Source organism: Phascolarctos cinereus, unplaced genomic scaffold (assembly GCF_003287225.1).
Source record: "Phascolarctos cinereus isolate Bilbo 61053 unplaced genomic scaffold, phaCin_HiC Scaffold_4;HRSCAF=312, whole genome shotgun sequence".
NCBI lineage: Eukaryota > Metazoa > Chordata > Mammalia > Diprotodontia > Phascolarctidae > Phascolarctos > Phascolarctos cinereus.
Genome location: NW_027555847.1, coordinates 306,609,535 through 306,636,784, shown reverse-complemented (window position 1 = coordinate 306,636,784; position 27,250 = coordinate 306,609,535). Strand labels below are relative to the sequence as shown.

General features: G+C 34.6%; 1 pseudogene; it reads left to right on the top strand.

Annotated features, from left to right (window-relative positions):
* Positions 1-26,519, top strand: part of LOC110221950 (legumain-like) — a 44,297-nt pseudogene extending 17,778 nt beyond the window's left edge.
* The last annotated feature ends 731 nt before the right edge of the window (positions 26,520-27,250 follow it).

Below are 27,250 nucleotides of genomic sequence, written 5' to 3'. Positions count from 1 at the left end.
GTTCACAACATGCTGAATTCTTCTTCCTTTCTTTCTTTGACTCTTAGTTATTCATAAATCTTTAGGTGCATAGGTCCTTCTCTATTTTGATCATTCCTCTTTCTTTTTTCTTTTAACAAACAACGTTTTAACAATAGAATTATGCTGTTGTCAATACATGAGAGATTTGAATTCATGCTTAGTCTTCTCTCTTAACTTTTCTAGATTCCATGTTCAGAGTGTTTGAAAGCAAATGCTCTCCTTACCTCCTTACTTCCTTACATGTGTATGTCATAAATTATTCAAATGCCCATTTTTGTTGTTGAAGATCCATCTCTTTTTTATCCTTTCTATTTATGCCTAAGTTAAGTTTTGGGGATCTATAATTTTGCATTACATGCCTTTCTGTTTTGCTTTTCAATATAGCCTAGTGCAAACATCCACATTAAGACTATTTGTACTGAACTTAATTCATGGCTAATAATGGGCTTTCTCCTACTTCTTGCAAAAGTTCTTATTTGTCATTGATACTGTGATTTTGAACTACTGAATTCCTTGTTATTTCAAGCATTGGGTTTTTCTTTGTTGAAAATTTGTGAATTTTATGAATCATTAGTTTGTCATCTTTTTCACAACTTCTAGGGATTGCAGTATGGGGTTTAGACTTTTTAACGTATTGTTTTATTTCTTTTCTAGATGAATTATGATATTTTATTTCTCTGCACTTTGTCTTTAAGATCTATTGCTTTGGCTCATATAACACTTTTGTGTCCAGTCAAAAGCTGTCATTTGCTTCTATTATACAAACTGTTTTTCTTGCTTCTGTATTTTTTAGTTCAAAGTCTATATATTTTAGCATTTTTATACTATGAAGAAAGTCTCTATTTTGAATTCTGAAAGCAGCTACTCTCTTGTTTATCTTCATTATTTCAGTTTCCAGAGGTCTGAATTATGATCTGATTGTCATTCTAATATCTTATTTCAAGGCTGCAGGTTGTTGTTGTTGTTGCTCTTAGAGAGAGAAAGAGAGAGAGAGAGAGAGAGAGAGAGAGAGAGAGAGAGAGAGAGAGAGAGAGAGGAGACAGAGAGGATGGGAGGGAGGGAGGGAGGAAGGAAGAAAGAAAGGAAGAAAGAAGGAAAGAAAGAAAAAGAAAGAAGGAAAGAAAGAAAGATAAATGTAAAAAAGAAAAAAATGCATTCCAAAGAGAGAGAAACATTTAAGAAAAGGTCAAATTTTCAAAAAGCCAAAGTATATTGAAATGTGAAACAAGAAAGCATTCAGCAACAAAAAAGACAATTGGAGGCAACAATCAGGAGTGAGCTTACTAATGTCCTTTCCCTGAGAAGGTAGCATTGTAAATTTATTGTAAGAACTGGAGTGGGAAACTGTTGTGCAGAATTAATAGTTTTCACCCTAGCCTACAAAGAAGGGAGGTAAAATAATTTAAAAGCCAAATTTGGGCCCAAAGGGCAGCCACATGTAGCTAAATTTAAAATACAAGGATTTAAGTGGATAAATCCAGTTTCACCAGACAGCCATGTCTTTTACTCTCTGGAAGGACTTGACTCTGACTGACTGCAACACTGTAGCAGTACTGAGTGTCTGGACATCCTGTCCTTTCAGAGAATAGGTAACAGAAGTACAAAACTTGTAGTGATCAACAGTAGAGTCTAGCTTGTAGCAAAGCAAGCAATTACTTCTCTTAGCTAAACCCCTAGCGGGTTTTAAAACAAGCGGAAGAACAGAAGTTTCATGATTCAAGGCACTTCTTGGATAGAAATTTGGGGAGCCCTCTGAAAAGGTAGTATGTGGGGCCTACATCCTAGCCATGTTTTTCACTTAACTTTCAAGTTTTTCCATCCAGTTGTTTTCCCCACAACCATGATGCTGATTATTTCCACACTTTGCTTTTGTTTTTGGAAAAAAGTAATATCTATTGTGAAAAGAATTAGGTAACTTCACAAGAAAGATGATAGAAGTAGGGGTCAAAATGTCCTTAGAGGTCAGCTGGTCCAAAGGAAATCAAGGCCCAGAGATGTTAAACTGGCTTGCTTATGGTCACATAGTTAGCAATCATTAAAGGAAGGATCTGAATCCAAGTCCTCTGATGGCTTAACCATGCTTTTGAATGCACCATTTGTTGTGGAGAAGAAAACTTTCTTTAAAGTGGAAATTGTTTCTTAATGTTAGATGTCCCTGCTTTGTTGTGTGATGATTAGAGGGCAAATTCAGCTCATACTGCCCTTTCTTCAGACAGTGGTGTTTGTATCATTGAATTTTCATCAGATTCTTCTGTGGCTTAGAGTAGTTACGAATATTAAAGCTTGAGAAATTGCAGACTATATTTCAATTTAGAATAAGATAATTTATTTAAAAAATAAAATTTTTCTTAATAGTTCTACTACCAGACACATTAGTTTTTATTTGTATTTAATGGGGGTCTGTTGAATCACTGATTTACCTGAGTTTCTTGGTAGAAAATCCCAATGACCTTCAGAGCATGCAGCTGATTACCTAGTTATGTATCCATTACTTACATATTATCATTTTGTAAAGAAAACTTTCACTTTCTACAGAGAGAGCAAATTCACATCTATTTTAAATCCTTAACCCCCCCCCAAAAAAAAACCCTTAACTGGTGAACAGGGCGTTGAATAAATAAAAACCCATTTAAATCACTTATATCTTACTTTATAACATAATCATAAATTAAATGCATCTTGTCAATGTAATTAGACTGCGGAACAGATGGTAGAGTCTTAGTTTAAAATGATATGTCCATTAAAGTAAAAAATGCTGCCAAATGATGGCTGGCTCTCATGGGGCATCCATTCGCCAGTTTCTCCATGGAGATTTATAGGGAAGATTGCTGCTTACTTTGAATGATTGTCAGCTCTGGGAAATTCACATAATGGAAATTCAAGGTGATAACTAACTCTCATGTAATTAATACAAAAAATTACTGAGGCTACAAAAGGGATTATAAAATAACACTTGTAAGCCACAAGTTAACTGCGATCATTAAAAAAAAAAACTTTTATCCTATATAACTATGAAATGTCACAGGTTATTACAGACTATTGTTTCCAAAGAAAAAAGCATGTGTGTGTTGGGGGGGGTTGGGAGTATGTGAGAACTACATTATAAAATTAATTCTTGGAATCTTAATGGCGTCTTTAAAAATAAAATCAGAAAAATTGACTAAATATAGAAATGGTTAGTCTTAGAAGAGCTAACTGTATCCTTTTGTGGCTTAATTAATGTTCTATTTCTTACTTGAATGTTCAAAGAGGGCTCCACGTACACCAAGGAGTTCAGTGAAATTGAGAAGGGAAAGGGGAGATTTTTCCTGTCAGCAACAGCTACATATTTATTCTATATTAATTTGTTCAGGGGACCTTGTAAATTGGAATCCAACATGGGACAACAAAAACAGGGTTGGGTTTGAAATGAGAAGACTAGAGTGAGAATCCCAGGCCTACTCTTTGTGGAATATTTAAAAAGTGACTTAAATAATCTTGGCTTCAGTTTCCTCATTTATTAACAAAAGAGTAGATTAAAATAGGGAATCTGTGAGTCTTTTCCAGACTTAAATTTTTGAAGCTTTAATGAAAAAAAGTATGGTGTGCAGGGCCAAACGTGGGGATATTGTAATTGTCTTAGAATGTGGGGACTTTTTTTGAATGAAGCTAAAAATTAATTAAAAAATTATATATATATATATATATATATATATAATATACACACACACACATATATATATATGTATATATGTATATGTATATATATATATATATAAAATGGAGGTTTCCTGGAAAAAGATAAAAAATTATAGGTCTTGTTCAAGTAGCACTTTCTTCAAAACTGTGAGGCTTATATTATTATTAGTATACATATATTATTATTGTTATTAATTTCTGATTTTGTAAAATGCTTTATGATTTATGAAATGATTTATACATATAATTCTATTTGATCATTTAATCTTATTTTGAGGGAAATTGCTGTGTTTTATAGCTGAGAAAACTGAAGTTCAGAGAAGGTAATTGGCTTCTGCATATACTGCAAAACTAACTCTAAGTATCAAAGTAGAGCCTTGAACCAAATCCAAAACTGTTTTAATTTATACTCCCTAGCTGACTTATCTAGGAAAAGAATGTTTGCTTTTATGTATAGCAAACTTTTAAGTTGCATAGAAAATAAAGTATTTTTTTTAAGTTGGCATTCTCCTGATGACTCTATTCTCATGTGTTTACCTGTTTAATTTTATTAATTAGTAGAGTTGAGGTTTTACTTCCATAATTTGTAGATGATATAAAACTTGCAGACATTACCATTTATGAAGGAAAGCTAAAAATCATTTGCAATCTAGACAAATCAAGTAATGACCTAGATAGAAATAAATTAAATTAAATTAGGAATAAAGCAGGAAATTGCACTTGAGGATTTATGGTGCATTCCACTTAATAAAATGAGAAAAAGGAGGCATTTTTCTCTTCTCTGTCTACCTCGCAGGATTACTGCAAGGATCAAGTGATCATAATAATATCATACATTCACATAGTGATTTAGAGCTTGAAAATCACCTTCCCATAGATTGCTCTCAATACATCCTGATGACAGGTAATCTAAGCTTTATTATTCCTACCTCAGAGAGAAAACAGGAGTGCAGAGATGTTAAGTGATGTACAACTAGTAACTGGTGAATCTGGGACACGAGTCTAAGTTTTTTACCCTAAATCTAGCACACCAACCATTATGCCATGCTAGCTCTCTATATATAGCCTGTGTGCACAGGTTTTTGTTATTGCAAAATGTAAGGCACACATTGAGAGCATGTAAGAAGTTAAAAGGTTTAAGGTTTAAAAAGCATTTTCCTCATAGCAACCGTGTAAGGGAGGTGGCGTAGATAATTACTGTCCCAGTTTTGGAGAGGAGGAAACTGAGACTTGGGGAGGTTAACTCATTTGCCTTGAGTGATTTGCCAATTTCAAAGTAGCAAAGCCAGAATGTGAACCCAAGTTTCCTAACTGCTTCTCCCTCTTATTTCTTATTGTAATTTCTTGGAAACCAAAAGCTAAATACAATTGTAATGATATAGTCTAGTTTCAAAGTGCTGTGGTTTGCCTTTTGTTATAGACCTTATCTCTTGCCATGCCTCCAAAAAGGACCCTCTGCAAGTGAAGCATGTTGTTTGTCTCTCACAAGATCCCACACAGATCTTGCTTTATTTGTGAGGCAGTTGGGGTCAAGTGACTTACCCAGAGTCACACAGCTAATGAGGGTTATATGTCTAAAGCTGGATTTGAACTCAAGTCCTCCTGACGCCAGGGCCAGTACTCTAACCACTGCGCCATCTAGCTGCCCCAATCTTGCTCATTCTTATGGCTGCTGCTGTCACTGAGGCACTTTTCAGAAATGGCTTTCTAATTCCCCCTTCTGATTTCTTTACATCATTAAGATCTATTTTAAGTCTCTCACATAATAGATTCTTCCATGAAGCTTTCTCTGGTGTATGATTTTTCTACTCTTTGAATTTCTAAAACTTACAAATATAAACATACAATATGTACGCATACAATCATGTAGTAATAATAATAACTGATTATTACATGTTTATGCAAAGTATATATGCATACATATGTGGATATATGTATATACTATGAATATATGAATTGTAGATGCAAACATTCCAAATTTTCATGAACGTACATGTGTATACATATGTACATGTGTGCACATGTATACATGTATACATTATCCTAATGCCACAGAGAGCTACTACCACCAAACACTAAGGTACCTGGCCCTTCTTAGTAATACTTTAGCCCACGCAGGTAATCAACACGGGCTGATTAGGTGTTTACTAGGACAAATATAGGGACTAGTGAGAGGGGAGTATACAATATAATCAATAAGTAAATCAATCAATAAGCTTAGACATTAAACATCTACTCTTTTCAAAGCACTATGCTTGATACTGGGAATGAAAAGACAAAAATGAAGTCATTCCCACTTTCAAAGGGCTTATATGTATTCCATCAGGAAGAGAACACATACATATATAAGTAAAGAGATAATGCATATGAAATAAATGCAAGATCAATTTGGGAAGAGGAGGCAATACCAGAAGACTGGATGACAAGACCTGTGTCAGAAAGTGGTACTTGAGCAATACTTACTAAGGAAAGCAGTAGAGTGTCCAAACTGGGATTTAATTGGCTAGAAACCAAAAGCACATTACTTAAACCAGGTTTAGGAGTACAGATTTGATGTCAGGTGGTTTTTAGTAGTTCAGGAGGCAAAATATTTTTGTTTTGTTTTGTAGTATTGTGTTTTGGATTGGTTTTGCTTTTTTTCTTTTTTTTTTTTGGTTTCACAGCCTGTCTCAAATAAACCTTTGTAGACATTGACACATTCTCTGTCCCATTCTGGTATTGATATTTCATTAGGGTCATGGACAGCTTTTATTATGTCCTTCCTGAATCTGACAATAATTAGGCTTTGGGCTTAGATGGATATTAGTTTGGGTCCTTTTCTTCTGTGGCTTATAAAAATTGTTTCCCGATAATCAACCAATCAATGAGCATTTATTAAACACTTCCAGGCAGTATGCTGGATACTCCTGAGGGTTTTTTTTTTGTTTGTTTGTTTATTTTTACATTGTAACGCAAAGATACCTGTCTACTACACAAAGGGAGATAACACATAATCTCCTGCCCCCCAACCATCTTAGGCATTCATGGTCATTCTATCTCAAATAGTACTTTGTATTATAATTGAAAATAGACAAATTATATGCTATCATTTACCTTTTAGTTTCTAATTCTGTACATGATTTTGATGAGGATTCTTTGCTAATTACCAATGTTACCTTATGTGTGAGAGATTATAGACAACTACAATATGACATTACCACTGCTTCAGAATAGATTACTGTAGAATTGTAAGTGGATTTTCCTAAATACAACTTTTTCCTAAAACCACAGAATCTCTTCAGTGCTACTTGCCTAATTACTGACCTGATAATTTTTTGGTCTTTTCCTTCTTCCCTTTTCTCAAAAAATGCTATTTTTGTCAAGGCTATAGTTTTGAATTGGATTTCATCTTTCCTTATATTTGAATGAGTTAAGTTATCTTAATATCTGAGAGTCATTACCACTCCCTCTGTAAATCTCAAACATGGATGTCCTGGCTCAGAAAGTAACTTGGGGCAATTTCCTGAAAGCCATCTTTGAGTTCATTACCCAGGGCCCACTGGACATTCTACCATAGTTACAGTCTAATATAACTGGAACCTATGCATTTGGAACCAGGAATGTTTGGTCAACAAATATTGCAAGTTTTCCTTGAGAAGAGATTAAATTCAGCTTTGATACCTTTTTCTATTCAGAAAAAAATTATTTTTGAAACATCACTTTTGGTCATCTTCTCTGTTCAGAGATCAATATGTATTTTAATAACTGTTCCTTCCCTTAAGAAAAACAAAAACTATACAACTTTATTTGAGATATTAGAAGACTAAGCTTACTTGAATTTATTTATATAAACTGGCTTGAAAAAAATTCTAGCTGACTCAATCAAGGAGTTATTTAATCATAAAATAAATTATTGCCAATGAGTTATTTTATATAATTCAACATTTTTTTTCAAAATGGCTGAATTACTTAGTTTTGATTTTCCTTAAAAACCTTAGGTTTTGTGTGTGAGCAAAGATGAAACAGTTTTGCAAATTAATAGGTCTCTCTTCTCATTATTACTTAAAGTTAAACCTGGAACTTAAGATCTTTATATGGCCACTACTGTGATGAAAACCATTTGTGATTTCATGTTGATATTTTACTTTCCTAGGAAATACCACTGTGTACTTCTACTTCCAATTAAACAAGCCAAAAGTATTTCTAGAGCTAGTCACACTTCTTAAAATTAAGAAGAAAAAGGGTTACATGAAATGGTTATGAACAAAGAGGGGTAAAATATCTAAAATACAGTCACTTTTTTTTTGAGTACTAGGAGAGATTTTTTTCAGATAAAAAATATTTTATAACCTGCCTCTCATTTCCTATTTCCTACTACAAACACAAGATCTATATTTGTATCTTTTAAAAAATTTAGGGTTAATACCTGTAATTCATTTTTAAGAATATATCTACTTGAGGCCTCTGTATAAATTTATTTAACAAAATTGCAGCCTTGTCCCCAAAACTTGATATCATTTTATGTTTAACAGATTGCTAAAGATTTGTTTTTGCTTATAAAGACACGTGCCTCCATTAACATATTTTAATTAGCAATAATATGTCTTTGCCCTTGCTGATATCTGATTTACATATTTTGTGAATAATAATTGCAAATAACTATTATGTAAAACAAGGTAATTTTAAATAAATGGAGATTTCTGTTCTTTGTCATTAGTTCATGAAGTTTGTACTATGCTCAAAAATGAATGTACACACTCACACAACAGAAAGATAGATATAAATACTTAGATATATGTACATACATGTGTATTATATACACATGTATGTATATATATATATTATCTGTATCTACACATGCATGTATGTCAATTGAGTTTAATTTATATGTACATACATATACACACATCAACTATATGATATATGCCCTTAAAAATGCATGTGTGAATGTGTATTTTTGTTTGTTTTAGTGAATATGTCAGCATCTTAACTTAGATGAGAAAATCAGTCTCTAGAGAAGCAGGGTTCAAATCTTGTCTCAGACACATATTGAGCCTGGAGAAGTCATAATTTCTCAGTGACAGACTGCTCTCTAAATCTATAAATCACAGTACAAATGAGAAAGCCCTTTTCTCACTAGTAGTTCCGTAAATGAATGAAATCATAGGTCAAGTAAAAATGTATATGCAAGTAAACTTCTATAGAATATGTTCACAAATATGTTACTATGAAAATTTCTTTTGACATAGGAACATATTTTTTCTGCCTTTTACCTCTTTAGAGAAGATGGCATGACCTGTTCTTGCTGAGGTTTTTTTGTAACGAGAACTTATTTTTTGAGATATTCATTGAATCCCTCTAAGAATAACATATTCTAGAATTTTATCAGAAATGTGCATATATATTCTTCTTTAAAATTTAGAATATGCCCCAGTTTTTGAAATGGAGTTCTCAAACCATTGGAAAAGATGGAATTAATCAATAGATAAACAGCTATAGAGATAGAGAAACACATACATATATGCAAACAAAAAACACATGTGGGGTACATAAAAAGATAGATATGGGCAATGCATAGAGATATGTGGATATACAAAGTATATGCACATGTACAATATTTGCTTGATTTTTTTAATATTATGCTGTGCTATGTTGTGTTGTATTCTTACATATCATATCATATCACATATATCACATCACATCACATCATATGATATGATATGATATATTATGTTATATCATATTATATCATGTTATATCATATTATGTGATATTATGTGATATCATGGTATATCATGTCATATGTTATATTATGTTATACCATGTTATATTATGTTATATTAAATTAAATTATGTTATGTTATATTATATTTGTTGTATCATGTTGTTATATTTATTATATCATATCACATCATATCATATCATATCATATCATATCATATCATATCATATCATATCATATCATATTATATTATATTATATTATATTATATTATATTATATTATATTGATGATGTGATATGTTATCCTATTAAATCATAATGTTCTGTTTTGTTACATTAACTTGTGTTGTTTCATGTCATATCATGATATATGAAATTATCTATTGATGACAGTAGATATCGTAGATTTAGATTTTAAAAGGCCAAGAATTGAATCCAGCTTCAAATAGTTAATAGCTGATAATAGATATTAGAAAGAGTCCTAGAGTACTCTCTTAGGCATGAGCAAAGTGTGGCTTAGCTGTGATTTAGTCTTGAGTAAGTTGGGAAAGCAAATCCTGCTGTTGTACATGTATGGGGAATGCCTAGTTATTATGGCCAGAGGTTTTTATTTTTGTTTTTGTTTGGTTTTGTCTTGTTTTTTTGAGACTATTGTAGGGGTTCTGAGACTTGAAGATGGACACAGTTAAGAGTCTTAGGAGATATAAAGTATATAATGGATGGATGTCATAACTTAGAGTCAGAAAGGTCAAGTAAAAGTTTCAGTGCTTCCTTCTGGGTTAGTCATACATTCTGAGATTAGAGGAAATGAGTTATCATACCTTTCTTCTCTACCTCTAGGGTGGGAATCTAAGGAGCATCTCCAGTCTGCAGTGTACCTTGCATACTAAAACTATCCAGTATTCCCTTTATTTTTTAAATTAAGGCTTTTTTACTTTGTTCCCTACTACAATGACACACTGAGCCTGAGTTTTGCTTAAGAAACGTTCAGTATTGAGAGATGTGACATAATTGGTGAATGGAAAGGGCTCTAAACATTAAGAAACAACCACAGGAAAAAAATTTGATATGGTAATCATAGTCTAGATATCCAAGGATGGATAAGCTGTGTAGTTATGAATAATGACTCATTTGAATAGACAAGATGAACAGGGCAGTGGGTGTGTCAGACAAGATAATAGGTCACAAAGATAAAATTTATCTTTTTTATACCCAACACAGCTTTCTGCACAAATTATAGTATATGAGCATAATGAGGTCTTATTACTTTATTTTAAAACATATTAATATGAGAAATTCATAGAAACATGTAAAGACCATTATGAACTGATGAATAAAATAAGGTGAGCCAGGAAAGACGATGTGTATTTTTAATAAATGACTATAATAATGCCAATGAAAAGAAAAACAAAATGATGAACACTAATTATAATTACAAATTAACTCTGAAGAAGAGATAAGAAAATGCATCTTCCTCTGGGAGCGAGAGAAATGGTGATGTGTGGGTATAAAATTATGTAAATGCTATTTGATACCATCTGTTTTTTGCTTAGATTATTGTTGTGGTGGTGGTGGTGGTAGTGGTGATGGAGGCTTCATTATTTGGTGGTTGCTGTTGCCAGGGAAGCCTAACCAAAACTGTGGCTAGAGAGAGGTCTATCTAGATACAAATTGGTTAGAATTGTCAATAAAAACAAGGATTAGTAGGTACTGAGTAAAAGAATGACTTTCCTATGAATGGAATACCTCTTTTTGGAATGCATGCACATTATGCCTTTCCCACCCTATTTTCCCCTTTCCTCCATCATTTTCAAGTTCTTATCTATAATCCTTATTGGTGGGATTGAAAATCAACTGAATTACTATGTCTAAACAATTATTACGATTTAATAGGATAATATATCACATCATCAGTATAATACAATAAAATATAATATATCAGTACAATACAACACAATACAACACAAAATGATATAATACAATATGATTTACTGATTTATTTGTGCCCAGCCATCTAATAATAAGCTTCTACCAGCTTAGCAAGACTAGGCATTAGATAACAGGCAGATGATGTATTTACCAAACTCTATAACACAAGCTTATGTCAAGAGGTTATAAATGCCATGTTTCCTAAATAACTTCTAAATAAGTGATCTGATTTTAAATATTCCTGGGCTCACTAAACTCTTAACTATTTATTTTTACAGAATTATCCATTTACTTTTCTCCTTTCACAGTAGCTTAAAATGAAGGACAGTCATCAAATAAAAATGAGTACACAAGAACAGCATAAGATGATTATAGTTTTTAGCTAAAAGTCCTTCAAATGATATAAGAAAGTTTTGAAGATATGAATTTATGATGAGATATACATATATGTATGAAATATGTGACTATAATTTTTGCTCATTATCATCATTCATTATACTGGGTCTTCATGTATTAAGGGCTAATGACACTTATTTGGGGGGATATTAATTTTTTTTAACTTTCTCTTGAGTTACTGCTTACACTAGGCATTTGAACCTCCCTAACATTAGTCTTTCAAAGTCTAAGTGGCTAATCTCAACCAGAGCTAAATCAAGGGATGTTTTAACTAGATTCATTCCCTCGATTCCCAAACCACTAGAAATTGCTGTACTTTTCCAAGTAGCAGTTTCCTGCGCAGGGAGACACTGTGGGATGATTTAGAAAGAAAAGAATGAAATCAGTGGGTGGTACACTAATATACTAAACATTGCTATGCAGGAAGACTGGGTTCAATTTTCATCTTCTTTCCATTCTCCCTCACCACACACACACACACACACACACACACACACACACACACACGCATGCACGCACCCACACAAGATTTCTGAGAAACATAACTGCTCAAGTTCTTGAAATTGAATGTTCCAATTATATGACAACGAGAGTTGACTCATTACTGAGTCAAAGCAATCTTTCAGTAAACTTCCTTAAGCAGGAGGTTGTGGTTAGAAATGATACTCTGGAAGCTTTGCAATTCATTATACTTAGTTATACTTTGTTTTATATAAACTATGTAGGATTTTGAAATACAGTTAACAGCTCTTAGCATCATAATTTCTTAGCTCTAGAAAGGTAGTTTTTTCGAAGTGCCTCGTTTTGCATATGAGGAAACGGAGGCACAGAAAGGTGAAATAATTTGGTACCAATCACAGAGCTTGTAATTCTTTGAATCTTTTTTTTATTTGTTTCCTTGTTCTTTGAATATGCTGATTGATGCTAACATTTGAAAAAACAACAACAACAGCAACAACAAAAACATACAGGCTGTAACTGTGTGGGGTAAACATTCCCAAATCTTTTTTAGTTTTGGTTTTGTTTTTCTTCCTCCAGGAAAATGTATTCTGTGCTTCTGTCAAAACTAGGATTCAAATCTCTCTGCTTCTTAGTTCTGTGACCTTGGACATATTACTTAATGGCTCTCATCTTTAGTTTCCTCATTTGTAAAATGCTAGCCATGGTTTTATCATGAGGAAAGTGTAGTATAAAAAAGTGGAATAATAGAATAATTTAGTACAATTAGTTTTGTTATTCCTTGATATAAGGCATAAACTACAGAAAACAGTGACAGGTGTCACAGAAACACAGCATGAGCATTTGCTCCATATCCTATCTCAGAAATCCTTTTCTACTGGTTTGGTTGTGCCGGTGTTTAAATGGGATCCTTACCACCTTCGTTACCCTGTTTTCTTTCTAGCACAAGTAACTTTATAGTCTAAGCTCTACTGAATCTTCCTGGCACAGTTTTTTGAATTTTTTTTTAGCTATCAGGTGACAAAATTTGATAAACCAGTTCACTTTAATTAGTGAACAATTACCTTAAGGGACTTCTCTTTCTTCACTTTGCAAAATGAGGGAACTGGACCATGTGATATCTAAATTCTCTTATTGTTCTAAATCCTATTCAGTGCAATTCAACATACTGCATTAAGTACCCACAGTACACCAGGCACTATGCTAATTATTTGGTATTCAAAGACAAAAACTAAATGGTCCCAGCTCTCAAGCAAATCATATTTTATTAAGGATGACAATATATACATGAATAAATGTAGCACAAAAAAAAATTTGAAGAGAGAGCATTACGTTAGGGAAGGTGGGGATCTAGATTGACTTAAGAAAGAGGTAGCATATGAATTGAATGAACCTTGAAGGAAGATAAATTTTTGAAAAGTAAAGAGCAGAGTGAATACATTCTAGGCCTATATGACAGCTAATGTGAATATGCAGTGGCAGGAAACAGAGATTGGAGCGCAGTGAATACGTAACTGTCCAGTTTGATTAGAACATAGTTGTGAAGAAGAAGAATATGAAATAAAAACATAAAGGTAGTTGTGAGTCAGATTATGGAGGATTTAAAGTGCCAGACATTAGAGGTTATAGTCACCATAGAAACAATGGAAAGTTATAAAATGCTGTTGAGGAGAGGAATAACCTATCATGTTGTCTACTGTGTGATGGATGGGGGAGACTAGAAGAGCCCAATTAGGGCACTATTATAATAGTCCAGGTGTGTGAAAAACTTTTTAGTTATCATCTCATTTGGTCCTCACAACAAACTTGAAAGGTGGGTGCTATTGCTATGCCTGCTTTATAGATGAGGAAACAGAGACAAAGGTCAAACGATTTGACTTTAGTAAGTGTCTGAGACTAGATTGGAATTCATATCTTCTTGACTTAAGACCCATTGTTTTTATTCACTGTTTCACCTTGCTGATTGCAGTTGAGCAGGGATGCCATTGCTGGAGAACAAGTTCCTGGAAGGTATACAATTTAATGCACATGTAATGACACTGGCCTTGATAAGGAGAAGGGCTCACACTCTCTCAGAAATGGGAATAAAGGAAGATAGGATGATAAAGATGTGTAGGGCTTTTGAGATATTGATAAGAAGGGAAAAGGAAGCCCACAGATCATGACTTCCATTTCTAAATAAAAATTAAAAAGCTAAGGAAATCTACATGGGGCACAAGAGGACAAGCAATTGTGGGGTTGAAAGAAGAGAAATATTGGAACAAATATTTAGTAGAATGGTGAATAGAGTCAATAAAGGAAGAACAAATGTTTAGGCATGTAGCAATGAGGGCCATATGAACTTGACCCATTCAGTATGGTGATGCTACTTTTTATTGCGTTATTCAGTAGTTTGTGAAGGCAAATGCTTACTGCATCAGAATGTAGAATCACTCAAAGACAAAGACAGATTTGTTTTTATCTTTGTGTCTCTAGCATTCAGGAGAGTGTATTTCACATAGTAGGTGGTTAATGAACACTTGAAGAATTGAATTAACTTGAACTGAACCTGCACTCAGTTGAGGATTATTGTCAAGAAGTGAATAGTGGTTAAAATAGGGGCAAGTAGTCATGGCTTGGAGACAGTACACAATTGGACTTGTCTTCCTTAAAAACAAAACTGAAGATAGGAAGCCAAGACCAGAATAAGATAATAGTCTAGAAGAATAAAGAAGAATGGATAAATTGGAAATTGCAGTGATGCTTAAGAATACATTTAGATGGATGGAAGTCCATGGTCCTGGAAGGAGAATTCTGAATTTTGAATGTGGTCCAGTTTCGGATGATGGTAAGATCTAAGACATGGTCAGTCATGTGAGAACCTTTAGTAAATCATCTATAATTCAGTGAATTTAAGGAAGTTAGTGAATGAGGAGGGGAAGATATTTAAGATGACAACAAATATATATTAAAGTCCTCACAAATAAGAGAAGTAGTAAATTTTAGGAGAAAAATAGTAATCCAGGTACTGAATTGCTTAAAAATGAAAGGGAGAGAGACCAATATCTAGACCTAATCATTTATATTGATAAGGTAAAAATGAAAGGAGGAACGCTTGCTGAGTAATGGTGGTAGAGGACTGTCTGAAAGTAGAAATAGACAACAAGGAAGAAATAAGCCAACTATTCCCCCATTCCAACTGGTCCTGTGTGTCAGGTGAATATGAGCAAAGGAACAATTAGAAAAGGTGGCCATAGTGGACAAGTAGAAAAGAAAGTGGTTTTCACTCCAGGAGGTGGAGATTGAATCACTGGTATTTGGAAAGTAGGCAATGAAAATCTACTCGCCAAATAAATTAAGTATGTGGAGTTTCTATCACTCAGGATACTATGATAATGTAGAAGTACATTAATAGGTTTCCATATCTACATATTAAGAAACTGCAGTGGGGGAGAGGATTACACAAGAGATAGGTTCCCAAGCAATAGACTGAAGTCACACACCAGAATAATATAGCAAGATGGTGAAGAATGAAGGATATATAAATAATATCCCATATAGCACGTTTGGGGCTCATATCTTCTCTAGCATTTAAAGTCTCCGTGGAATAACAAGTGTTAGCATTTATATAGTATTTTAAAGTTTATAAAACAGTTTACATGAGTTATTGCATTTGATCCTCACAATAACTCTATGAATTAAACACTGTTATCTTCAATCTACAGATGAGAATACTAATATCAAGTGACTTGCCAGTGTTACAAAACTGGTAAGCTTCTGAGGCAGTATTTGAACTCAGGCCTTCTTGACCTCAATTTTAACACTTCATCCACTAGGCCTTCCCAATCTTTCTTATATAGTAGATATTGGCTGAAGAACTGAGTTTAAATCCTGCATCAAATACTTCTAGCTGTGACCCTGGGCAAGTTAAGTTGTCTCTCTTTCAGTTTTTCTGCACATTAAAGGTGACTATTAATAGCACTAACCTCCCAGGCTACTGAGAATCGAATGAGATAATATGTATAAAGTGTTTGCAAATGTTAGCTAAACACATGATCTTACTATTTCCAACTCTATTTATAGCATCACCCTAAGAATGAATAAATCAGTGCCATTATAAAATTACTATTTTTAAAAAATTTTATTAAGTTATTTTGATTTATCAACAATCACTTCCATATGCTTTTACTGAAAATTTTTCTCCACCCTCCTCCCCCCACCCTCCCCAAGACAGTGCAAAATCTGATATAGGCTTTATACTTACATACACATTAAACATATTTTCACATTACTGAAGTTGTAAGTAAAAATTAAAACCCGTAGGAGGAACCATCACAAAGATGAAACAAAACTCAACAGAAGGGAAAAATAAGTGATAGCTATTCAGCTTCCGTAGTTCTTTCTTTGGATGTGACAGCATTTTCCATTCTGAGATGGAAATGTCTGGAGATGTCTTAGATCCTCATAATGCTGAGAAGGGTTCAGTTTAACAATATTAGTCATCACATAACGTGGTTGTTATTGTGTACAAAGTCCTCTTGGTTCTGCTCACTTCACTCAGCATCAGACCATATAAGTCTTTCCAGGTTTTTCTGAAGTCAGCCTGTTCATCATTTCTTACAGCACAATAGTATTCCATTACATTCATATACCAAAACTTGCTCAGCCATTCCCCAATTGATGGGCATCCTCTCAATTTCCAATTCTTTGCCACCACAAAAAGAGCTGCTATGTATACTTTTGTACATGTGGGTCCTTTTCCCATTTGTTTGATCTCTTTCAGATATAGCCCTAGAAGTGCTATTGCTGGATCAAAGGGTATGCACATTTTTGTAGCCCTTTGGGCATACTTCCAACTTGTTCTCCAAAATGGTTGGATCATTTCACAACTCCACCAACAATGTATTAGTGTTCCAATTTTCCTACATCTTCCCCAACATTTATCATTTTCCTGTTTTGTCATGTTGGCCAGTCTGATAGGTGTGATATGGTACTCAGAGTTGTTTTGATTTGCATTTCTCTAATCAATAATGATTTAGAGCATTTTTTCATATGATTATAGATGGCTTTAATTTCTTCATCTGAAAACTGTCTGTTCATATCCTTTGACCATTTATCAATTAGGGAATGGCTTGTGTTCTTATGTATTTGTCTTAATTCTCTATATATTTTAGAAATGAGGCCTTTATCAGAGACACTGGTTGTAAAAATTCTTTCCCAATTTTCTACCTTCCTTCTAATCTTAGTTGCATTGGCTTTGTTTGTGCAAAAACTTTTCAATTTAATGTAATCAAAATTATCCATTTTGCTTTTCATAATGTTCTCTATCTCCTGTTTGGTCATGAATTCTTCTGTTCTCCATAGATCTGATAGGTAAACTATTCCTTGTTCTCCCAGTTTACTTATGGTATCAGCCTTTATATCTAAGTCCTGAACCCATTTTGACTTTATTTTGGTATATGGTGTGAGATTTGGGTCTATGCCTAGTTTCTGCCATACTCTTTTCCAGTTTTCCCAGCAGTTTTTTTCAAAGAGTGGGTTCTTATCCCAGAAGCTGGGGTCTTTGGGTTTATCAAATAATAGATTACTATAGTCATTGACTACTGTGTCTTGCATATTTAACCTATTCCACTGATCCACCTCCCTATTTCTTAGCCAGTACAAGGCAGTTTTGATAAGTGCTGCTTTATAATACAATTTAAGATCTAGACCACCTTCGCCTGCATTTCTTTTCATTAGTTCCTTTGATATTCTGGCCCTTTTGTTTTTCCAAATGAATCTTGTTATTATTTTTTCTAACTCTATAAAATAATTTTTGGTAGTTTGATTGGTATGGCACTGAATAAGTAAATTAGCTTAGGTAGGATTGTCATTTTTATTATATTAGCTCGGCCTACCCATGAGCAACTGACGTTTTTCCAAATATTTAGATCTGATTTTATTTGTGTGAAAAGTTTTGTAATTGTGTTCATAGAGTTCCTGGGTTTGTTTCTTTAGGTAGACTCCTAAATATTTTATAATGTCTACAGTAAGTTTAAATGGGATTTCTCTTTCTATCTCTTGCTGTTGGGCTTTGTTGGTAATATTAGAAATGCTGATGATTTATGTGGGTTTATTTTATAGCCTGCAACTTTGCTAAAGTTATTTATTATTTCAAGTAGTTTTTTACTTCATTCTCTAAATATATCATCATGTCATCTGCAAAGAGTGATAGCTTTGTTTCTTCTTTGCCTATTCTAATGCCTTCAATTTATTTTTCTTCTATTCTTGCTAAAGCTAACGTTTCCAGTACAATATTGAATAAACAGTGGTGATGAGGCACATCTTGTTTCACCCCAGATCTTATTGGAAATGCTTCTAGCCTGTCCACATTACATATAATGCTTGCTGAAGGTTTTAAATAAATGCTATTTACTACTTTAAGGAAGACTCCTATTATACCTATGCTTTCTAGTGTTTTTAATAGGAATGGGTGTTGTATTTTATCAAAAGCTTTTTCTGCATCTATTGAGATGATCATGTGGTTTCTGTTGGTTTTGGTGTTGATATGCTCGATGATGCTTATAGTTTTCCTAATATTGAACCAACCCTGCATTCCTGGTATAAATCCTACCTGGTCATAGTGTATTATTCTTGTGATAAGTTGCTGTACTCTATTTACCATTATTTTGTTTAAAACATTTGCACCTGTATTCATTAGGGAAATTGGTCTATAATTTTCTTCCTCTATTTTGACTCTTCCTGGTTTAGCTATCAACACGATATTTGTATCATAAAAAGAATTTGGTAAGACTCCTTCTTCACCTATTTTCCCAAATGGTCTATATAGCATTGTAATTAATTGTTCTTTAAATGTTTGATAGAATTCGCATGTAAATCCATCTGGCCCTGGAGATTTTTTCCTAGGGAGTTCATCAATGGCTTGTTCAATTTCTTTTTCTGAGATGGGGTTATTTAAGTATTTTACTTCCTCTTCAGTTAATCTGGACAATTTATATTTTTGTAAATATGTGTCCATTTCCCTAAGATTGTCAAATTTGTTGGCATATAGTTGGGCAAAATAATTCCTAATTGTTGTTTTAATTACCTCTTCCTTGGTGGTAGCTTTACCCTTTTCATTCTTGATACTAGTAATTTGATTTTCTTCTTTCTGTTTTTTAATTAAATTAACCAAAGCCGTTTCTATTTTATTGGTTTTTTCATAAAACCAGCTCTTAGTTTTATTTATTAGTTCAATAGTTTTCTTAATTTCAATTTTATTAATTTTTCCTTTGGTTTTCAATATTTCTAATTTGGTGTTTAGTTGAGGATTTTTAATTTGTTCTTTTTCTAGTTTTTTTAGTTGTATGCCCAATTCATTAATCTCCTCTTTTTCTATTTTATTTATGTAAGCATTTAGAGATATAAAACTTCCCCTAAGAACTGCTTTCGCTGCATCCCATAGGTTTTGGTATGTTGTCTCATTATTGTCATTCTCTTGAATGAAATTATTGATTGTTTCTATGATTTGTTGTTTGACCCAATCATTTTTTAGGATTAGATTATTTAGTTTCCAATTATTTTTTAGTCTATCTTTCCATGGCCCTTTATTACATATAATTTTTATTGCATCATGATCTGAAAAGGATGCATTTAATATTTCTGCCTTTCTGCATTGGATTGTGAGGTTTTTATGCCCTAGTACATGGTCAATTTTTGTGTATGTGCCATGTACTGCTGAGAAAAAAGTATATTCCTTTCTATCCCCATTCAGTTTTCTCCAGAGGTCTATCATACCTAACTTTTCTAATGTTCTATTCACCTCCTTAACTTCTTTCTTGTTTATTTTGTGGTTAGACTTATCTAGTGCCGAGAGGGGGAGGTTCAGGTCCCCCACTAGTATAGTTTTGCTGTCTATTTCTTCCTGTAACTCCCTGAACTTCTCCTGTAAGAATTTGGATGCTATACCATTTGGTGCATATATGTTTAGTAATGATATTACTTCATTGTCTATGGTGCCTTTTAGCAGGATGTAGTTTCCTTCCTTATCTCTTTTGATTAGATCTATTTTTGCTTTTGCTTTGTCTGAGATCAGGATTGCTACCCCTGCTTTTTTTACTTCAGCTGACGCATAATATATTCTGCTCCAGCCTTTTACCTTTACCCTGTATGTGTCACTCTTTTTCAAATGTGTTTCCTGTAAACAACATATTGTAGGATTATGGTTTTTAATCCATTCTGCAATCTTTTCTGTTTTATGGGAGAGTTCATCCCATTCACATTCACAGTTATGATTACTATCTGTGTCTTTTTCTCCATCCTTTTCCCCCCATTTATGCTTTTCTTTCTCCTTTTTCCTTTCCCCCTTCACTAGTGTTTTGCTTTTGACCACCGCCTCCTTCAGTCCCTCCCCTTTTATTATCCCTTTCCCTTTTCTTCCCCTTTATTCTTACTGCTTTTCCCTCCCTTCTTTCCCCCCTCCCTTTTCTTTCCCCTTTTCCCTCCTACTGCCTATAGGGCAAGTTAGATTTCTATACCTAACTGATTATATTATGCCCTTCTTGAGCCAAATCTGATGAGAGTAAGGTTCAAACAATGCTCCCCCCCCTTCTTTCCCTCTGCTGTAATAGGATTTTGTGTCTTTTCCTGTAATGTAATTTACCCTTGTCTGCCTCCTCCTTTCTCAGTACATTTTCTAAGATCAGATTGATCCACTTATTTGGATCCATTTAACCCACTTGATTAGATTTTTTTTATCATTACATCAAAGTCAACTAATATCCACCCTCTTTATGTATACTCCTTTAACAAGGTGTAATAACAATACAGTTCTCAAGGGTTGCAAGTCTCATATTCCCTTGTAGGGGTTTAAACAGCCCCCCCCATTAACAACATATTGTATCCTTCTGTCCCATTTACCTTTTTAAGTCCTTCTTGAGTCCTGTACTTGAAGATCAAATTTTTTGTTGAGCTCTGGTCTTTTTATCAGGAAAGTTTGGAAGTCTCCTATTTCATTGAATATCCACCTCCTCCCTTGAAAAATGATGCTCATTTTTGCTGGGTAATTGATCCTTGGCTGCATTCCAAGCTCCTTTGCCTTAGGAATATCATGTTCCATGCCCTGCGGTCTTTTAATGTAGAAGCTGCAAGGTCCTGTGTAATCCTGACTGTGGTTCCATGATATTTAAATTTTCTTTCTGGCTGCTTGCAGCACCTTCTCTTTCATCTGGTAATTTTGGAATTTTGCTATTATATTCTTGTGTTGTCAATTTGGGATCTCTTTCAGGTGGTGATGGTGGATTCTTTCTATGGTTATTTTCCCTTCTGGTTCTAGGACTTCTGGGCAGTTTTCCTTTATGATTTCCTGAAAGATACTGTCCAGGCTCTTTTTTTCATCATGATTTTCAGGTAGTCCAATAATTTTTAAATTGTCTCTCCTGAGTCGATTTTCCAGGTCGGTTGTTTTACTGATGAGGTATTTTACATTTTCATCTATTTTTTCATTTTTTTGTTTCTGTTTGACTGATTCTTGCTCTCTCATAGAGACATTAGTTTCCATTTGTCCAATTCTAGTTTTTAACAGATTGTTTTCTTCTGTTAGTTTTTGTACTTCCTTCTTCAACTGGCCAATTGTGTTTTTTAGGGACTTGTTTCCTTCAGTATACTCTTCTGTTAGTTTTTGTACTTCCTTCTTCAATGGCCAATTGTGTTTTTTAGGGACTTGTTTTCTTCAGTGTACTCTTCTGTTAGTTTTTGTCCTTCCTTCTTCAATTGGCCAATTGTGTTTTTTAGGGACTTGTTTTCTTCAGTGTATTTTTTTTCCAATTGGCCAATTGTATTTTTGAAGGACTCTTTACCTCTCTCATTTGACTATTAAAATCCTTCTTGAGCTCTTCTAAGAAGGCTTTTTGGGCTTCAGACCAGTTCATATTCCCTTTTGTTGTTGCAGATGTGGGTTTGTTGACAATGTTGTCCTCTTCAGAATTTCTGTCTTGATCTTCACTCTTCTCATAATATGAATCTATGGTATTTCTTTTTACTCATGGTGTTTCTTTATTCCCTGGCCTTTAAAGAGATTGAGCTCTCCTGCTGGGAAACAGAGGGTACTGACCCAAGCTTCTTGTATTGGGAGCCTAGATCTTGGTCACTGGCTTGTGCACTGGGGCCTCTTATGCTGGCAATTGGAGGCTGTAGGTTTGGGGTGGAATCAGCAAGGCTGGAACTTTCAGGCAATTCTAGGTTGCCTGCTTTTCCTTTCCTTTAGCTTTCTTCAGCTCCTTTTAGATGGTGCTGCAGGGTTTATCTGCCTGGGGCCCCTGCAGTGTTGTCTCCCTCTTTCTGCTAATGCACTGGGAGATTCCTTTGGTGGATGCCGAGACCTGGTGGTTTTCTGAGCTGGTTTCCATCGGTTCCCCCACCCTCACTGAGGCACTTGAGGTCCAGGTGTTGGTGTTTGCCTGCTTACCACCTGGGCTTCAGGATTTCTTCACAATTGGAGGCTTCAGGGCTCTACAGCTCACCTGTGTTGGGTTGGAATCAGCAAGGCGGGCTTTAGGAAGCCTTTAGCTTGTTTTCTTCACCTCCTTTCAGATGAATGCCCAGGGTACTTCTGCCTGGCCCCTTGTAGTTCTGCCTCCCTTATTTTTGCTGAGGCACTGGGAGACCCGTTTGCTGGGCTGCTGCACTGTGCTCCCTGTCTCTTTCTAGTTCAGGTGTTCCAGGGTTTTTTTTTTCTGGGGTGATATTTTCTAGGTTTTCAGAAGTTGACAGGGGAGAGTAAGAGCTACTATTTTTTCACTCCACCATCTTGGCTCCCATAAGCAGAAGCCCTAATTACTATTTTTAAGAAGAGACATTTATACCATCAGTACTCTTCATTTTCTTTTTTTTTTTTTTGGTCTTCTCTTTTGTTTAGAAAAGTTATAAAGCAGAAGGCCCATCAAAAACTCATGAGGAGACTTTTGTTCGGGAAATAGCCTCAGACATAAATAAATATTTTAAATAGAATAGGGTTTTAAGAATATATAATTAGAAAAGACCATAGATATCATACAGTTTAAACTTCTTATTTTACAGATCAGGAATTTGAGGCACAGAGAGGGAAAACAACCTCCCAAAGATCACATATATAATAATTAACAGTCAGGATCTCAACCCAAATCTTTGGACTCCAAATTTTATACAATTTCTACTATATTACATTAAGGGAGGAGGGGAGGAAGAGAGACAAAATGAATTCTGAAATTTGTATCAAATAATTTTCACTTTATAGTTGGCAGGCAATAATCTGACTAAAAAAAAATCAATATGTGATAACAAATTATAGAACAGTTCCCACACAGATCTGTCTATTAACATTCTTTGTGTTGAATACATTAAAGCCTGAGGAGTGGGTTCTTTCTTTCATTCTCTTCTCTCTCTCTCTCTCTCTCTCTCTCTCTCTCTCTCTCTCTCTCTCTCTCCTCTCTCTCTCTTCTCTCTCTCTTTCTTTCTCTGTCTCTCCCTTTCATTCTATCTTTTTTTAAAGCATTGTCATTGTACTACAACAGTAGAGCAGCTGATTTAACATTTTAGAATAATTAAATTTGTCAGAAATTTAGAAAGCATCCAAGCCAACTTCCCCAAAATCATTTTCAATAAGCCAGATCAAAGTCACTCATTTATAGCCTTCCTCAGCATGTAAAAACATACTATTCTGCTCTACCATGGAATAGACTGGACTTCCAATATGGAAATATGGTATAGCCCATGTGGCCAGTCCATCTTTTCTTTCTTCCCTACAAAGCCCTGCTTTGTCATTATATCATCATGATAGGGGAAATAAGACTGGGCTTTTGGAGAATATGCTGGTGGAACACAGAGTCTGGCAGGTTCATTTATGTTGGAAAGTCTTTGAGTGTAGCCTTAGTAACAGATGGAGTCTGTTGTCTACATACCAATCTAGTTAATTATAAAAAGTACATTACCAGTAATCTAGCTACCTGGTGATGAAATTGTTTTGGGTTTCAGAAACCCTCGTGTGGAAAATATTGTCCATTTTGTCTCCTATGGTCACCTCTATCCTTGTTTGAGCAAGAAATTTCCACACACGTGAGAGTCATTCCCTTTCTTTCTCAACAAACTTCTGTATTATTTTTTTTTTCATTCCTGCCTTCTGTTGGCTTTAACTGGGGCCAGACTTCCCATTAAAGATATCACATCCCTTATAATTATCTTCCTTGCAAGATGCTCCTCCAAGTACTTCTGATTTTTAGGGACAGGAGTACTGATTGGCATACTCTTTTCAGACTGGTATTGCTACACAACTCAGAGAGGTCCTCTCCTTTTTCCTTTCAGGAAGTCTGTGCTATTCTTTGATTATACCAATTTTCTGCCCTTCTTCTAATCATCCACTAAGTTCCACGTGACCCCCAACATCCTCAATGGCATTAGCATTGCTATAAAACCTTCTTCTCTGCTTCACTCCCTTCCATTATAATTTTTTAAAATTGTGAGCCCAACAGGCATCAATGGGTCTTTGGCTACTGAGGGTCTATTAACTACTTTCATTGGCAAATGCAGCCTTGTTTATAAAATGAACATGCTCAAAACTTTATTGACTCAGTTTACCTTAATTTATATTACGACATACCAAAAGTAAGGTTGATTTTCCCCTTTCCCATGGCCTAATTAGATTTGCACTGTTCTAAATGGCACCAAAGCTGAGATTGTACATTAAGTGAAGGTATAGTGTAGAATAAACACAAATTTATCCTTAATCTTATGGGGAAAGCATCTTTTAAGTGCTGCCCTGACTGACTGCAAGTCAGAAAATGTACTCTGTTATATGTGGTGTTCATTATTTTTATGGTGTTTCATAATTTACATGAAGTGCATTATTTTGTAATGGCATAATACAGTACATCTATGTTATAGAGTTGGAGATGTAGACACAGCTAAACCCAAAGTTAGTACTATGACTCATGTGCTTCTGATTCATAGTAATACCCTAAAGACCCATTGCCCAAGAATTGCCAATAACTCTGACATATAGTATGTCTGCATCCCCAAGGGTGTCATAGTATGATCACATGTGTCTGATGGGACTTGACAAACCCTACATTTCACTGTGTGCCCAGGGGAACCAATGGGGACATATGACTCATTAGAGAAAAGCTATAAGATCTCTTCCTCACTCCTTGGCCATGGTGTAAATGTATTGGGAAAATAGTTCAATAGAGTCAAGGTATTAGGCTTCTAGTCTCAACTCTGCCCACTTACTTGGCTTTAACAGAAAAGAACTGGACTAGATTTGCATTCCCCAGTGCCTGGCATACTTGTAATTAGTCCATTCATAACCATTTTACTAAATGTTTCATAAATGAAGTTCTAGAGTACACTGTGACCTTCCCATAATTTATTTCAATCCTACACCCTTTTTCCAAAACTTTGAATTAGAAGGAAACTGCTTTGTCATTTCTGGATAGCATCTGCATGAAGGAAGAAACTGAGGTGGGCGTGGTTTATTGTGGCTGTTGACCCTGTGTATTGTGTTCTATTCTGAATGAACATCTTGACCAGCTCTACACTTTAGCTGTTTTTCTGTAAAGTAACTAAAATTGAGATGACAAGCATTTCACAATGTTGTAAATTAGTGCTGTAACCCAGGGCTTCTAAATTATTCTCGCAACCCCTTCAGCACTTCTTAAACTGTGGGTCACAATAACCTATTGAGAAAGGCTGATTTCTTTTGGCAGTGGTTCTAAGTATCATGTGTTTGTTTACTTCACTGATCATGCAGCTCCTTGGACTCTTGGTTTTCCTAGGTGATGAAGTTCATGTAAAGTATTTGAATAAGACTATCCATTATATGCACCAACATAAAAACTACCAAAAGATCATGTTTAGTATTGAAACAGGTGAATCTGGCTTAATGATGCACCACTTGCCTGAAGATATCAATGTTTATGCAACTACTGCTGTCAATCCCAGAGAATCTTCCTATGTCTGTTACTATGATGAAGAGAAAATTACTTACCTGGAGACTGCTATAGTGTTAATAGAATGGGAGATTCAGATGCAGGAAACTAGACTAAAGAGATTCTTTGTAAACAATTTCAACTAATGAAAAAGCATACCAATACTAGCCATTTCATGCAGTATTGAAACAAGATGATCTCCTACATGAAAGTGATGTAGTTTCGGGGAATGAAACACAATTAGTTCTTCCAATTCTCTGCCAACAGTAAAATTTTATAGCCTCACTCAAAGTACTAATGTCCCCATTGCAAACGTGAAAAAAAAGTCAGTGGCCACTAATATGCGAATGAAGCTAAGAAAATTGTCAATGAGTTGGAGGCATGCTTACAGACTAAAAACATTGTTCAAAAGTCTGTGAAGAAAGCTGTATTTGTATTGACTATATCAAATATTCAAACTGACAAAATGTTCTATCAGAGATGGAAATTCAGTCTATGATTGCTTCTAGCATCTATGACTCATGTCAGGACTTGCTGCTTTAACTGGAACTTCTCCATGCATGAGTATGCTCTGACAGTGATATGTGTTCATCAGCCTTTGTGAAGTAATTTATTAACTTGACAGAATAAAGCTGGACACATACAAAGTATGTTTGCTACTATTAAAGTCTAGCTTCCCAGTTTAATATTTACGGATGGAGGAAAGGGGCTGCCAAATTTTTACACTTGTTAATGCTGCTAACCCGTTTAGAAGGTCTGCATGTGGGGCTTTTCTCAAGGTGGCAGAAAAGCTTCTGTTGTTTACCTTCACCCTTTTTTCTCTTAATCTTTCAGATATGTGAGTTATTGTTGAAAATGGTATCTTTTTGGAAGGGTAAAGCATTGCTTTAGTAGAGCATTAGGTCTTTACATGAAATATTTTGGTCTTTAGGTGTAAAATTTTCCAATTTTGAAACCAGTGGCTTAACAAATAGAGACATTCACTTGGTTCCCTTTACGGTTATCTTGGTATGCTTAACCTGCATGGTGACACTTTATTGCTGAAGCTTACTAAGCTGTAAGAAGACTCATACTTAGGGAAATTGCAAATTTGGAATAGAAAATTATTTTTCACTAAACTTCCCTTATCATCATGTTTCTCCAAGATAGA